The 16,113-nt window shown below is 43.7% G+C and overlaps 1 pseudogene; it reads right to left on the reverse strand.

Moving 5' to 3' along the window:
- LOC135549009 (SLIT-ROBO Rho GTPase-activating protein 1-like) overlaps positions 1-10,132 on the reverse strand; it is a 24,833-nt pseudogene extending 14,701 nt beyond the window's left edge.
- Positions 10,133-16,113: the final 5,981 nt, after the last annotated feature.

Raw genomic sequence — 16,113 nt, forward strand, 5'->3', positions numbered from 1 at the left:
AAATATCACACAGGGGGAGAGAGAGACTACTGTTGAATATCACACAGGGGGGAGAGAGAGACTACTGTTAAATATCACACAGGAGGAGAGAGACTACTGTTGAATATCACACAGGGGGAGAGAGAGACTACTGTTTAATATCACACAGGGGGAGAGAGACTACCGTTGAATATCACACAGGAGGAGGGAGACTACTGTTAAATATCACACAGGAGGAGAGAGACTACTGTTCAATATCACACAGGGGGAGAGAGACTACTGTTGAATATCACACAGGAGGAGAGAGACTACTGTTTAATACCAAACAAGAGGAGGAGAGAGACTACAGTTTAATATGACACAGGGGGAGAGAGACTACTGTTAAATATCACACAAGAGGAGGAGAGAGACTACAGTTTAATATGACACAGCGGGAGAGAGAGAGACTACTGTTAAATATCACACAGGAGGAGGGAGACTACTGTTAAATATCACACAGGAGGAGAGAGACTACTGTTAAATATCACACAGGAGGAGGAGAGAGACTACAGTTTAATATGACACAGGGGGAGAGAGTGAGACTACTGTTAAATATCACACAAGAGGAGGAGAGAGACTACTGTTAAATATCACACAGGAGGAGAGAGACTACTGTTTAATACCACACAAGAGTAGGAGAGAGACTACTGTTAAATATCACACAGGAGGAGAGAGACTACTGTAGAATATCACACAGGAGGAGAGAGACTACAGTTTAATATGACACAGGGGGAGAGAGACTACTGTTGAATATCACACAGGGGGAGAGAGACAACTTTTTAATATAACACAGGAGGAGAGAGAGAGAGGCTACTGTTTAATATGACACAGGGGGGAGAGAGACTACTGTTTAATATCACACAGGGGGGAGAGAGAGACTACTGTTAAATATCACACAGGAGGAGAGAGACTACTGTTGAATATCACACAGGGGGAGAGAGAGACTACTGTTTAATATCACACAGGGGGAGAGAGACTACCGTTGAATATCACACAGGGGGAGAGAGACTACTGTTGAATATCACACAGGAGGAGAGACCACTGTTTAATATCACACAGGGGGAGAGAGACTACAGTAGAATATCACACAGGGGGAGAGAGAGACTACTGTTAAATATCACACAGGGGGAGAGAGAGACTACTGTTGAATATCACACAGGGGGGAGAGAGAGACTACTGTTAAATATCACACAGGAGGAGAGAGACTACTGTTGAATATCACACAGGGGAGAGAGAGACTACTGTTTAATATCACACAGGGGGAGAGAGACTACCGTTGAATATCACACAGGGGGAGAGAGACTACTGTTGAATATCACACAGGGGGAGAGAGAGACTACTGTTTAATATCACACAGGGGGAGAGAGACTACCGTTGAATATCACACAGGGGGAGAGAGACTACTGTTAAATATCACACAGGAGGACAGAGACTAATGTTTAATATCACACAGGAGGAGAGAGACTACTGTTAAATATCACACAGGAGGAGGGAGACTACTGTTAAATATCACACAGGAGGAGGAGAGAGACTACAGTTTAATATCACACAGGAGGAGAGAGACTACTGTTTAATACCACACAAGAGGAGGAGAGAGACTACAGTTTAATATCACACAGGAGGAGGAGAGAGAGACTACTGTTTAATATCACACAAGAGGAGGAGAGAGACTACAGTTTAATATCACACAGGAGGAGGAGAGAGACTAGAGTTTAATATCACACAGGAGGAGGAGAGAGAGACTACTATTAAATATCACACAGGAGGAGAGAGACTACTTTTCAATATCACACAGGGGAGAGAGAGAGAGACAATTGTTAAATATCACACAGGATGAGAGAGACTACTGTTAAATATCACACAGGAGGAGAGAGACTACTGTTGAATATCACACAGGGGGAGAGAGAGACTACTGTTAAATATCACACAGGACGAGAGAGACTACTGTTAAATATCACACAGGAGGAGAGAGACTACTGTTAAATATCACACAGGGGGAGAGAGACTACTGTGAAATATCACACAGGAGGAGAGAGGCTACTGTTAAATATCACACAGGGGGGAGAGAGGGAGACTACTGTTTAATATGAAACAGTCGGAGAGAGAAACTACTGTTAAATATCACACAGGGGGAGAGAGACAACTTTTTAATATAACACAGGAGGAGAGAGACTAATGTTTAATATCACACAGGGGGAGAGAGACAACTTTTTAATATAACACAGGAGGAGAGAAACTACTGTTAAATATCACACAGGGGGAGAGAGACAACTTTTTAATATAACACAGGAGGAGAGAGACTACTGTTAAATATGACACAGGGGGAGAGAGAGACTACTGTTTAATATCACACAGGAGGAGAGACCACTGTTTAATATGACACAGGAGGAGAGAGAGACTACTGTTAAATATCACACAGGAGGAGAGAGAGACTACTGTTAAATATCACACAGGAGGAGAGAGAGACTACTGTTAAATATCACACAGGAGGAGAGAGAGACTACTGTTGAATATCACACAGGGGGAGAGAGACTACTGTTAAATATCACACAGGGGGAGAGAGAGACTACTGTTAAATATCACACAGGAGGAGAGAGAGACTACTGTTAAATATCACACAGGGGGAGAGAGACTACTGTTAAATATCACACAGGGGGAGAGAGACAACTTTTTAATATAACACAGGAGGAGAGAGAGAGAGGCTACTGTTTAATATGACACAGGGGGAGAGAGTGAGACTACTGTTTAATATCACACAGGAGGAGAGACCACTGTTTAATATCACACAGGGGGAGAGAGACTACTGTAGAATATCACACAGGGGGGAGAGAGAGACTACTGTTAAATATCACACAGGGGGAGAGAGAGACTACTGTTTAATATCACACAGGAGGAGAGACCACTGTTTAATATCACACAGGGGGAGAGAGACTACCGTTGAATATCACACAGGGGGAGAGAGACTACTGTTTAATATCACACAGGGGGGAGAGACTACTGTTAAATATCACACAGGAGGATGAGAGACTACTGTTAAATATCACACAGGGGGAGAGAGACTACTGTTAAATATGACACAGGGGGAGAGAGAGAGAGAGAGAGAGAGAGACTACTGTTAAATATCACACAGGAGGAGAGAGACTACTGTTAAATATCACACAGGAGGAGGAGAGAGAGACTACTATTAAATATCACACAGGAGGAGAGAGACTACGTTTCAATATCACACAGGGGAGAGAGAGAGAGACAATTGTTAAATATCACACAGGATGAGAGAGACTACTGTTAAATATCACACAGGAGGAGACAGACTACTGTTGAATATCACACAGGGGGAGAGAGAGACTACTGTTGAATATCACACAGGAGGAGAGAGGCTACTGTTAAATATCACACAGTCGGAGAGAGACTACTGTTAAATATCACACAGGGGGAGAGAGAGACTACTGTTAAATTTCACACAGGGGGAGAGAGAGATTACTGTTAAATATCACACAGGGGGAGAGAGACTACTGTTAAATATCACACAGGGGGGAGAGCGAGACTACTGTTAAATATCACACAGGGGGAGAGAGAGAGACTACTGTTAAATATCACACAGGGGGAGAGAGAGAGAGACTACTGTTTACTATCACACAGTAGGATGAGAGACTACTGTTAAATATCACACAGGGGGAGAGAGACAACTTTTTAATATAACACAGGAGGAGAGAGACTACTGTTAAATATGACACAGGGGGAGAGAGAGAGAGAGAGAGACTACTGTTAAATATCACACAGGAGGAGGAGAGAGAGACTACTATTAAATATCACACAGGAGGAGAGAGACTACTTTTCAATATCACACAGGGGAGAGAGAGAGAGACAATTGTTAAATATCACACAGGATGAGAGAGACTACTGTTAAATATCACACAGGAGGAGAGAGACTACTGTTGAATATCACACAGGAGGAGAGAGACTACAGTTGAATATCACACAGGAGGAGAGAGACTACTGTTAAATATCACACAGGAGGAGAGAGAGACTACTGTTTAATATGACACAGTCGGAGAGAGAAACTACTGTTAAATATCACACAGGGGGAGAGAGACAACTTTTTAATATCACACAGGAGGAGAGAGACTAATGTTTAATATCACACAGGAGGAGAGAGACTAATGTTTAATATCACACAGGAGGAGAGAGACTACTGTTAAATATGACACAGGGGGGAGAGAGAGATTTAGAGAGAGACTACTGTTAAATATGACACAGGGGGTAGAGAGAGATTTAGAGAGAGACTACTGTTAAATATCACACAGGAGGAGGGAGACTACTGTTAAATATCACACAGGAGGAGAGAGACTACTGTTGAATATCACACAGGAGGAGAGAGACTACTGTTTAATATGACACAGGGGGAGAGAGACTACTGTAGAATATCACACAGGGGGGAGAGAGAGACTACTGTTAAATATCACACAGAGGGAGAGAGAGACTACTGTTGAATATCACACAGGGGGGAGAGAGAGACTACTGTTAAATATCACACATGAGGAGAGAGACTACTGTTGAATATCACACAGGGGGGAGAGAGAGACTACTGTTTAATATCACACAGGGGGAGAGAGACTACCGTTGAATATCACACAGGGGAGAGAGACTACTGTTTAATATCACACAGGGGGGGAGAGACTACTGTTAAATATCACACAGGAGGATGAGAGACTACTGTTAAATATCACACAGGGGGAGAGAGACAACTTTTTAATATAACACAGGAGGACAGAGACTACTGTTAAATATGACACAGGGGGAGAGAGAGAGAGAGAGAGACTACTGTTAAATATCACACAGGAGGAGAGAGACTAGAGTTTAATATCACACAGGAGGAGGAGAGAGAGACTACTATTAAATATCACACAGGAGGAGAGAGACTACTTTTCAATATCACACAGGGGAGAGAGAGAGAGACAATTGTTAAATATCACACAGGATGAGAGAGACTACTGTTAAATATCACACAGGAGGAGAGAGACTACTGTTGAATATCACACAGGAGGAGAGAGACTACTGTTTACTATCACACAGGAGGAGAGAGACTACTGTTGAATATCACACAGGGGGAGAGAGACTACTGTTGAATATCACACAGTCGGAGAGAGAAACTACTGTTAAATATCACACAGGGGGAAGAGAGAGAGACTACTGTTAAATATCACACAGGAGGATGAGAGACTACTGTTAAATATCACACAGGGGGAGAGAGACAACTTTTTAATATAACACAGGAGGAGAGAGACTAATGTTTAATATCACACAGGAGGAGAGAGACTACTGTTAAATATGACACAGGGGGAGAGAGAGAGAGAGAGAGAGAGACTACTGTTAAATATCACACAGGAGGAGGAGAGAGAGACTACTATTAAATATCACACAGGAGGAGAGAGACTACTGTTAAATATCACACAGGAGGAGAGAGACTACTGTTAAATATCACACAGGGGGAGAGAGACAACTTTTTAATATAACACAGGAGGAGAGAGACTAATGTTTAATATCACACAGGAGGAGAGAGACTACTGTTAAATATGACACAGGGGGGAGAGAGAGATTTAGAGAGAGACTACTGTTAAATATGACACAGGGGGGAGAGAGAGATTTAGAGAGAGACTACTGTTAAATATCACACAGGAGGAGGGAGACTACTGTTAAATATCACACAGGAGGAGAGAGACTACTGTTAAATATCACACAGGAGGAGAGAGACTACTGTTAAATATCACACAGGAGGAGAGAGACTACTGTTAAATATCACACAGGGGAGAGAGACTACTGTTTAATATGACACAGGAGGAGAGAGAGAGACTACTGTTTAATATGACACAGGGGGAGAGAGTGAGACTACTGTTTAATATCACACAGGAGGAGAGACCACTGTTTAATATCACACAGGGGGAGAGAGACTACTGTAGAATATCACACAGGGGGGAAAGAGAGACTACTGTTAAATATCACACAGGGGGAGAGAGAGACTACTGTTGAATATCACACAGGGGGGAGAGAGAGACTACTGTTAAATATCACACAGGAGGAGAGAGACTACTGTTGAATATCACACAGGGGGAGAGAGAGACTACTGTTTAATATCACACAGGGGGAGAGAGACTACCGTTGAATATCACACAGGGGGAGAGAGACTACTGTTTAATATCACACAGGGGGGGAGAGAGACTACTGTTGAATATCACACAGGGGGAGAGAGACAACTTTTTAATATAACACAGGAGGACAGAGACTAATGTTTAATATCACACAGGAGGAGAGAGACTACTGTTAAATATGACACAGGGGGAGAGAGAGAGAGAGAGAGAGACTACTGTTAAATATCACACAGGAGGAGAGGGACTACTGTTAAATATCACACAGGGGAGAGAGAGAGAGACAATTGTTAAATATCACACAGGATGAGAGAGACTACTGTTGAATATCACACAGGAGGAGAGAGACTACTGTTGAATATCACACAGGGGGAGAGAGACTACTGTTGAATATCACACAGTCGGAGAGAGAAACTACTGTTAAATATCACACAGGGGGAAGAGAGACTACTGTTAAATATCACACAGGAGGAGAGAGACTACTGTTGAATATCACACAGGGGGAGAGAGAGACTACTGTTAAATATCACACAGGGGGAGAGAGAGACTACTGTTAAATATCACACAGGAGGAGGGAGACTACTGTTAAATATCACACAGGGGGAGAGAGAGACTACTGTTAAATATCACACAGGAGGAGAGAGACTACTGTTGAATATCACACAGGAGGAGAGAGACTACTGTTTAATACCACACAAGAGGAGGAGAGAGACTACAGTTTAATATGACACAGGGGGAGAGAGTGAGACTACTGTTTAATATCACACAAGAGGAGGAGAGAGACTACAGTTTAATATCACACAGGAGGAGGAGAGAGACTACAGTTTAATATCACACAGGAGGAGGAGAGAGACTACTGTTAAATATCACACAGGAGGAGAGAGACTACTGTTGAATATCACACAAGAGGAGAGAGAGAGACTACTGTTAAATATCACACAGGGGGAAGAGAGACTACTGTTAAATATCACACAGGGGGAGAGAGAGAGAGACTACTGTTTACTATCACACAAGGGGAGAGAGAGACTACTGTTAAATTTCACACAGGGGGGAGAGAGAGACTACTGTTAAATATCACACAGGAGGAGAGAGACTACTGTTAAATATCACACAGGAGGAGAGAGACTACTGTTAAATATCACACAGGGGGAGAGAGAGAGAGACTACTGTTTACTATCACACAAGGGGAGAGAGAGACTACTGTTAAATATCACACAGGGGGAGAGAGAGAGACTACTGTTAAATATCACACAGGGGAGAGAGAGAGACTACTGTTAAATATCACACAGGAGGAGAGACTACTGTTTAATATCACACAGGAGGAGAGAGAGAGACTACTGTTAAATATCACACAGGGGGAAGAGAGACTACTGTTAAATATCACACAGGGGGAGAGAGAGAGAGACTACTGTTTACTATCACACAAGGGGAGAGAGAGACTACTGTTAAATATCACACAGGAGGAGAGAGACTACTGTTAAATATCACACAGTGGGAGGAGAGAGACTACTGTTGAATATCACACAAGAGGAGAGAGAGACTACTGTTGAATATCACACAGGAGGAGGAGAGAGACTACTGTTAAATATCACACAGGAGGAGAGAGACTACTGTTGAATATCACACAGGAGGAGAGAGACTACTGTTGAATATCACACAAGAGGAGAGAGAGACTACTGTTGAATATCACACAGGTGGAGAGAGAGAGACTACTGTTAAATATCACACAGTCGGAGAGAGAGAGAGACTACTGTTTACTATCACACAGTAGGATGAGAGAGAGACTACTGTTGAATGGAGAGCTGGGCTCATGCGCAGACACACACCTAAACAAATTCATAGGCACAATTCTTGTACATATCCACATACACAATATTAAGACACACACACACAAACACAAACAGACACACACACAAACACACAGACACACACACACACACACACATACATACACACACACACACACACACGTATGCACATGTCCACAAACAACATAATACACAGATCATTCACACACACAAGCGCACACACACCTCTATCGTAGCTATAAATATCACAACCCATGACAGCCTTACCTCACGGGTTAGTCCAGTATTCCTTTATCCCTGTTCATCTCCCTATCCTCTCCTCTCTTCTCCTCCTTCCTCTCTCCTCTCTATCGCAGAGACCAGTGCAGATCAGACAGCTCAGTTCTCTCCTCTTCCTCCTCCCTCCTCCCTTTTCAGGCACAAAACAGCTCAAAACAGCCTTCCCTCACTCGCTTTTTCCTCCCTCTTTCAAACACAGCTCGCTTCTCTTTATCTCTCTTTTTCTTCCCCTCTGTCAAATGAACATCCCTCCTCTCTTTCTCTCTCTCTCCCTCTCTCAGATGAACATCCCTCCTCTCTGTCTCTCTATCTCTCCCTCTCTCAGATAAACATCCCTCCTCTCTGTCTCTCTATCTCTCCCTCTCTCAAATGAACATCCCTCTTCTCTGTCTCTCTATCTCTCCCTCTCTCACATAAAAAACTCTCCTCTCTGTCTCTCTATCTCTCCCTCTCTCAGATAAACAGCCCTCCTCTCTGTCTCTCTATCTCTCCCTCTCTCAGATAAAAAACCCTCCTCTCTGTCTCTCCCAAATGAGCATCCCTCCTCTCTGTCTCTCTATCTCTCCCTCTCTCAGATACACAGCCCTCCTCTCTGTCTCTCCCAAATGAGCATCCTTCCTCTCTGTCTCTCTATCTCTCCCTCTCTCAAATGAGCATCCCTCCTCTCTGTCTCTATCTCTCCCTCTCTCACATAAAAAACCCTCCTCTCTGTCTCTCCCAAATGAGCATCCCTCCTCTCTGTCTCTCTATCTCTCCCTCTCTCAAATGAACATCCCTCCTCTCTTTCTCTCTATCAAATGAACATCCCTCCTCTCTGTCTCTCTATCTTTCCCTCTCTCAGATAAACAGCCTTCCTCTCTGTCTCTCTATCTGTCACGACTTCTGCCGAAGTCGTTGCCTCTCCTTGTTCGGGCGGTGCTCGGCGTTCGACATCACCGGTCTTCTCGCCATCATTGATCCATTTTTCATTTTCCATTGGTTTTGTCTTGTCTTCCCACACACCTGTTTTCAATCCCATTCATTACCTGTTGTGTATTTAACCCTCTGTTTCCCTCATGTCTTTGTCAGAGATTGTTTTATTGTCAGTGTAGTTTGATGTTGTATAGGTGCGCGTCGGGTCCTCGTACCCATGTTTGTTTGTTAATGCACATTTTAGTGTTATGGAGCATACTCCGTGGACTTTATTAAAAGACTCCATTTTACACTCCGTTTGACTCTCCTGCGCCTGACTTCCCTGCCACCTATACACCTATGCCTGACACTATCTCTCCCTCTCTCAGATAGACATCCCCCTCTCTGTCTCTCTATCTCTCCCTCTCTCAGATAAACATCCCTCCTCTCTATATCTCTATCTATCCCTCTCTCAGATAAACATCCCCCTCTCTGTCTCTCTATCTCTCCCTCTCTCAGATAAACATCCCTCCTCTCTATATCTCTATCTATCCCTCTCTCACATAAAAAATCCTCCTCTCTGTCTCCCTCTCTCTCTCTCTCTCACACATAAACAGCCCTCCTCTCTGTCTCCCTCTCTCTCTCTCTCTCACATAAACAGCCCTCCTCTCTGTCTCCCTCTCTCCCTCTCTCTCTCTCTCTCTCTCTCTCTCTCTCACATAAACAGCCCTCCTCTCTGTCTCCCTCTCTCTCTCTCTCTCACATAAACAGCCCTCCTCTCTGTCTCCCTCTCTCTCTCTCTCACACATAAACAGCCCTCCTCTCTGTCTCCCTCTCTCTCCCTCTCTCACATAAACAGCCCTCCTCTCTGTCTCCCTCTCTCTCTCTCTCTCTCTCTCTCACATACACAGCCCTCCTCTCTGTCTCCCTCTCTCTCTCTCTCTCACATAAACAGCCCTCCTCCCCGTCTCCCTATCTCTCTCACATAAACATCATTACGACTACTTCTACTACCATCATCATTACTACTACTACTACTACCACCATCATTACTACTACTACTTCTACTACCATCATCATTACTACTACTACTACTACCATCATCATTACTACTACTACTACTACTACTACAACTACCATCATCATTTCTACTACTACTACTACTACTACCATCATCATTACTACAACTACCACCATCATTACTACTACTACTACCATCATCATTACTACTACTACTACTACTACCACCATCATTACTACTACTACTACTACTACTACTACCATCATCATTACTACTACTACAACTACCATCATCATTTCTACTACTACTACTACTACTACCATCATCATTACTACAACTACCACCATCATTACTACTACTACTACCATCATCATTACTACTACTACTACTACCATCATCATTACTACTACTACTACTACTACCATCATCATTACTACTACTACTACTACGACCACCATCATTACTACTACTACTACCATCATCATTACTACTACTACTACTACCATCATCATTACTACTACTACTACTACGACCATCATCATTACTACTACTACTACTACCATCATCATTACTACTACTACTACTACGACCATCATCATTACTACTACTACTACTACTACTACCATCATCATTACTACTACTACTACTACTACTACCACCATCATTACTACTACTACTACTACCATCATCATTACTACTACTACTACTACCATCATCATTACTACTACTACTACTACTACTACTACTACCATCATCATTACTACTACTACTACTACTACTACTACTACCATCATCATTACTACTACTACTACTACTACTACCATCATCATTACTACTACTACTACTACTACTACTACCACCATCATTAAACAACCATCATCATTACTACTACTACTACCATCATCATTACTACTACTACTACTACTACCATCATCATTACTACTACTACTACTACTACTACCATCATCATTACTACTACTACTACTACTACCATCATCATTACTACTACTACTACTACTACTACCATCATTACTACAACTACCACCATCATTACTACTACTACTACCATCATCATTACTACTACTACTACTACTACTACTACTACCACCATCATTAAACAACCATCATCATTACTACTACTACTACCATCATCATTACTACTACTACTACTACTACCATCATCATTACTACTACTACTACTACTACTACCATCATCATTACTACTACTACTACTACTACTACCATCATCATTACTACTACTACTACTACTACTACCATCATTACTACAACTACCACCATCATTACTACTACTACTACCATCATCATTACTACTACTACTACTACTACTACTACTACCACCATCATTAAACAACCATCATCATTACTACTACTACTACCATCATCATTACTACTACTACTACTACTACTACCATCATTACTACAACTACCACCATCATTACTACTACTACTACCATCATCATTACTACTACTACTACTACTACTACTACCACCATCATTAAACAACCATCATCATTACTACTACTACTACCATCATCATTACTACTACTACTACTACTACTACTACTACCATCATCATTACTACTACTACTACTACTACTACCACCATCATTACTACTACTACTACTACTACTACTACTACCACCATCATTACTACTACTACTACTACTACTACCATCATCATTACTACTACTACTACTACTACCATCACCATCATTAAACAACCATCATCACCCCTACTACCCATACCATTACTCTTTTGGAATAATAATCACAACTATAATAAGAATAATAGTGATAACAATAATACTAATAATGAGTAAGTCACTATTTACTATGCAGATGTTATTATTCAGTGTCCCTCGGGCTATTGTAAGCAAATACATATTTAGCTGCCAGATGAGCCGTTGCTCCTTCGCCCAGAGGAGCTGTTGCTCCTTCTCCCAGAGGAGCCGTCGCTCCTTCGCCCAGAGGAGCCGTTGAGTTTATTCTCTGGGTTTAATAAGTTAACATTTTGAATAAATGTAGTAATTTCTGTGAATAATGAATCTCTTTGTGAGGAATATTTCTCACAGTAAGGGAGAAAATGCATCTCTGTTTCTACCTCCCCTGTCGTGCAGTGACCACATTACTCTTTCAATGTCTGCCGGTTTCTATTGCCAATTGGTTGTCACTCAGCCTCAGCCCTCTCTCCCCTTCTCTCCCTCTCTCTCCCTTTCTCTCACTCTCTCTCTCCCTCCCTCCCTCCCTTTCTCTCTCTCTCCCTCCCTCTCTCCCCCTCCCTCTCTCTCCCTTTCTCTCTCTCTCTCCCTCCCTCTCTCTCTCTCCCTCTTTCCCCCTCCCACACTCTCTCCCGTCCCTCCCTTTCTCTCTCCCTCCCTCTCTCTCTCTCTCTCTCTCCCTCCCTTCCTCTCTCTCTCTCTCTCCCTCCCTCCCTCTCTCTCTCTCTCCCCTCCCTCCCTCTCTCTCTCTCCCTCTCTCTCTCTCCCTCCCCCTATCTCTCTCCCTTCCTCCCTCTCTCCCCCCTCACCCTCTCTCTCTCTCCCTCCCCCCCCTCCCTCTCTCTCACTTTCCCTCCCCCCTCCCTCCCTCTCTCTCTCTTTCCCTCCCTCCCTCTCCCCCTCCCTCCCTCCCTGTGTGACCAACAGATGCATATCTGTATTCCCAGTTTATGTGAGATCCATAGATTAGGACCTAGTGAATTGATTTAAATTTACTGATTTCCTTTTATATAAACTGTAACTCAGTAAAATCATTGAAATTGTTGTATGTTGCGTTTATATTTTTTGTTCAGTGTAGATGTGATATGCTTTTAATTTAAGTTGAGAACAATAGATTTGTAGGGTATTTGCACCACCTGGTGTACATAGAGGGAGCGTGCAGCTGTAGTGGTATCTGAGGAACGACAACTGCTTGGACTGGGGCACTCTAGTACTATTTGAGAAAGTCCGGTCACACAAATTTCCCAAAAGGTCTGGATGGAATTTATCAGCGTAGTAACAAAATCCCCACCTCGCAACCCATGCGACCCTAAACTGTTCACACCCCTCTTGTTGGCAGAGAGAAAATGTTGCAGTTTCTACACATTTTGCGATGGGGCAGAGATTTTTAAAAAAACAACGTTTTAAGGCATATTTTCTGCAATGCTAGGCATTCTGCCATGTCTCATGTGTGTTTATATGATACGAGTGGTCGAAGGGGAGGGGGGGCATATTGACCACGTTCTGGGTCCGGGTCCGGTCCGCGGGCCGCCAGTTGAGTATGGCGGTACTAACTAGGCCAATGTGTGGAATGAAGTCATGTGATGTCTTGATGATAAACAGTCAATGAAGCCACAACCGAATCCCGAAGACGGTTCTTGGATATGCAGTCTTGGTGATTCAACTGTAGCCAGGCTAAGTTAAGTAAGTTAAGTTAAGTTAGTTAGGTTAAGTTGTTAAGTAGGTTTTTGAAGTAAGTGAAGTTGATTTTGGCGTGGTTCATTGTGAGAGGTAGGGGATGATGATGGGTGTCACCAGTGACAGTGTGACTTGCGGATTCACTTCCGGTCACCTCTTGAGTGTAAAGGGGAAAGGGACCTGTTTTTAGTGCACATACGTTGGGTACGAGTACTGAGTCAATATGCAGGGGTACATACGTTGGGTACGAGTACTGAGTCAATATGCAGGGGCACATACGTTGGGTACGAGTACTGAGTTAATATGCAGGGGTACGAGTACTGAGTCAATATGCAGGGGCACGAGTACTGAGTCAATATGCAGGGGCACGAGTACTGAGTCAATATGCAGGGGTACGAGTTTATGAGTCAATATGCAGGGGCACGAGTACTGAGTCAATATACAGGAGCACGAGTACTGAGTCAATATGCAGGGGCACGAGTACTGAGTCAATATGCAGGGGTACGAGTACTGAGTCAATATGCAGGGGCACATACGCTGGGTACGAGTACTGAGTCAATATGCAGGGGTATGAGTACTGAGTCAATATGCAGGGGTACGAGTACTGAGTCAATACGCAGGGGCACATACGCTGGGTACAAGTACTGAGTCAATATGCAAGGGTATGAGTACTGAGTCAATATGCAGGGGTACAAGTACTGAGTCAATATGCAGGGGCACATACGTTGGGTACGAGTACTGAGTCAATATGCAGGGGTACGAGTACTGAGTCAATATGCAGGGGTGCAAGTACTGAGTCAATATGCAGGGGCACATACCTTGGGCACGAGTACTGAGTCAATATGCAGGGGTAAGAGTACTGCGTCAATATGCAGTGGTATGAGTACTGAGTCAATATGCAGGGGTACGAGTACTGAGTCAATATGCAGGGCTACAAGTACCGAGTCAATATGCAGGGGTACGAGTACTGAGTCAATATGCAGGGGCACGAGTACTGAGTCAATATGCAGGGGTACGAGTACTGAGTCAATATGCAGGGACACGAGTACTGAGTCAATATGCAGGGGCACGAGTACTGAGTCAATATGCAGTGGCACGAGTACTGAGTCAATATGCAGGGGCACGAGTACTGAGTCAATATGCAGGGGCACGAGTACTGAGTCAATATGCAGGGGTACGAGTACTGAGTCAATATGCAGGGGCACATACGCTGGGTACGAGTGTAACAGTACAACTTTAGACCGTCCCCTCACCCATACCCGAGCACGAACCAGGGACCCTCTGCACACATCAACAACAGTCACCCTCGAAGCGTCGTTACCCATCGCTCCACAAAAGGCCCTTGCAGAGCAAGGGGTAACTCTACTTAAAGGTCTCGGAGCAAGTGACGTCACCGATTGAAACGCTATTTAGTGCAAACTACCGCTAACTAAGCTAGCATTTCACATCCGTTACATGAGTACTGAGTCAATATGCAAGGGCACATACGCTGGGTACGAGTACTGAGTCAATATGCAGGGGCACATACGCTGGGTACGAGTACTGAGTCAATATGCAGGGGCACATACGCTGGGTACGAGTACTGAGTCAATATGCAGGGGCACATACGCTGGGTACGAGTACTGAGTCAATATGCAGGGGCACATACGCTGGGTACGAGTACTGAGTCAATATGCAGGGGCACATACGCTGGGTACGAGTACTGAGTCAATATGCAGGGGCACATACGCTGGGTACGAGTACTGAGTCAATATGCAGGGGCACATACGCTGCACATTAATCTTGCTTGACGACTGGTGTTCAATCAAATCAAATGAAAATGGTCACATGCTTCGTTAACAACATGTGTGGACTAACAGTGAAATGCTTACTTACGTGCCGTTCTCAACAACGCAGAGAGAAAGAAAATAGAGGAATAACAGAAAAGTAAAACTTGTAATAATAAAAGTAATAATGAATACACAATGAGTAACAATAACTATATACACGGGGTAAGAGTACTGAGTCAATATGCAGGGGTACGAGTACTGAGTCGATATGCAGGGGTACGAGTACAGAGTCGATATGCAGGGGTACGAGTACAGAGTCGATATGCAGGGGTATGAGTACTGAGTCGATATGCAGGGGTACGAGTACTGAGTCGATATGCAGGGGTACGAGTACTGAGTCAATATGCAGAGGTACGAGTACTGAGTCGATATGCAGGGGTACGAGGTAATTGAGGTAGATATGCACTTATAACGAACTATTTAGCAGTCTTCTGGCTTGGGGGTAGAAGCTGTTCACTGTCTTGTTGATTCCAGACTTGGTTCATCGGTTGCTGTGTGGTAGCAGAGAGAAACGTCTGACTTGGGTGGCTGGAGTCTTTGACAATTGTTGGGCCTTCCTCTGACACCGCCTGGTATAGAGGTCCTGGGTGGCAGGGAGCTTGGCCCCAGTGACGTACGTTAAGGTAGTGACAGCTGTGTGTGTGTGTGTGTGTGTGTATGAGATGTTGGTCTCTGGTCATGTCATTTAGCCATATAAGGCATATCCTT

Source organism: Oncorhynchus masou, chromosome 12 (assembly GCF_036934945.1).
Source record: "Oncorhynchus masou masou isolate Uvic2021 chromosome 12, UVic_Omas_1.1, whole genome shotgun sequence".
In the NCBI taxonomy this organism is placed as follows: Eukaryota; Metazoa; Chordata; class Actinopteri; order Salmoniformes; family Salmonidae; genus Oncorhynchus; species Oncorhynchus masou.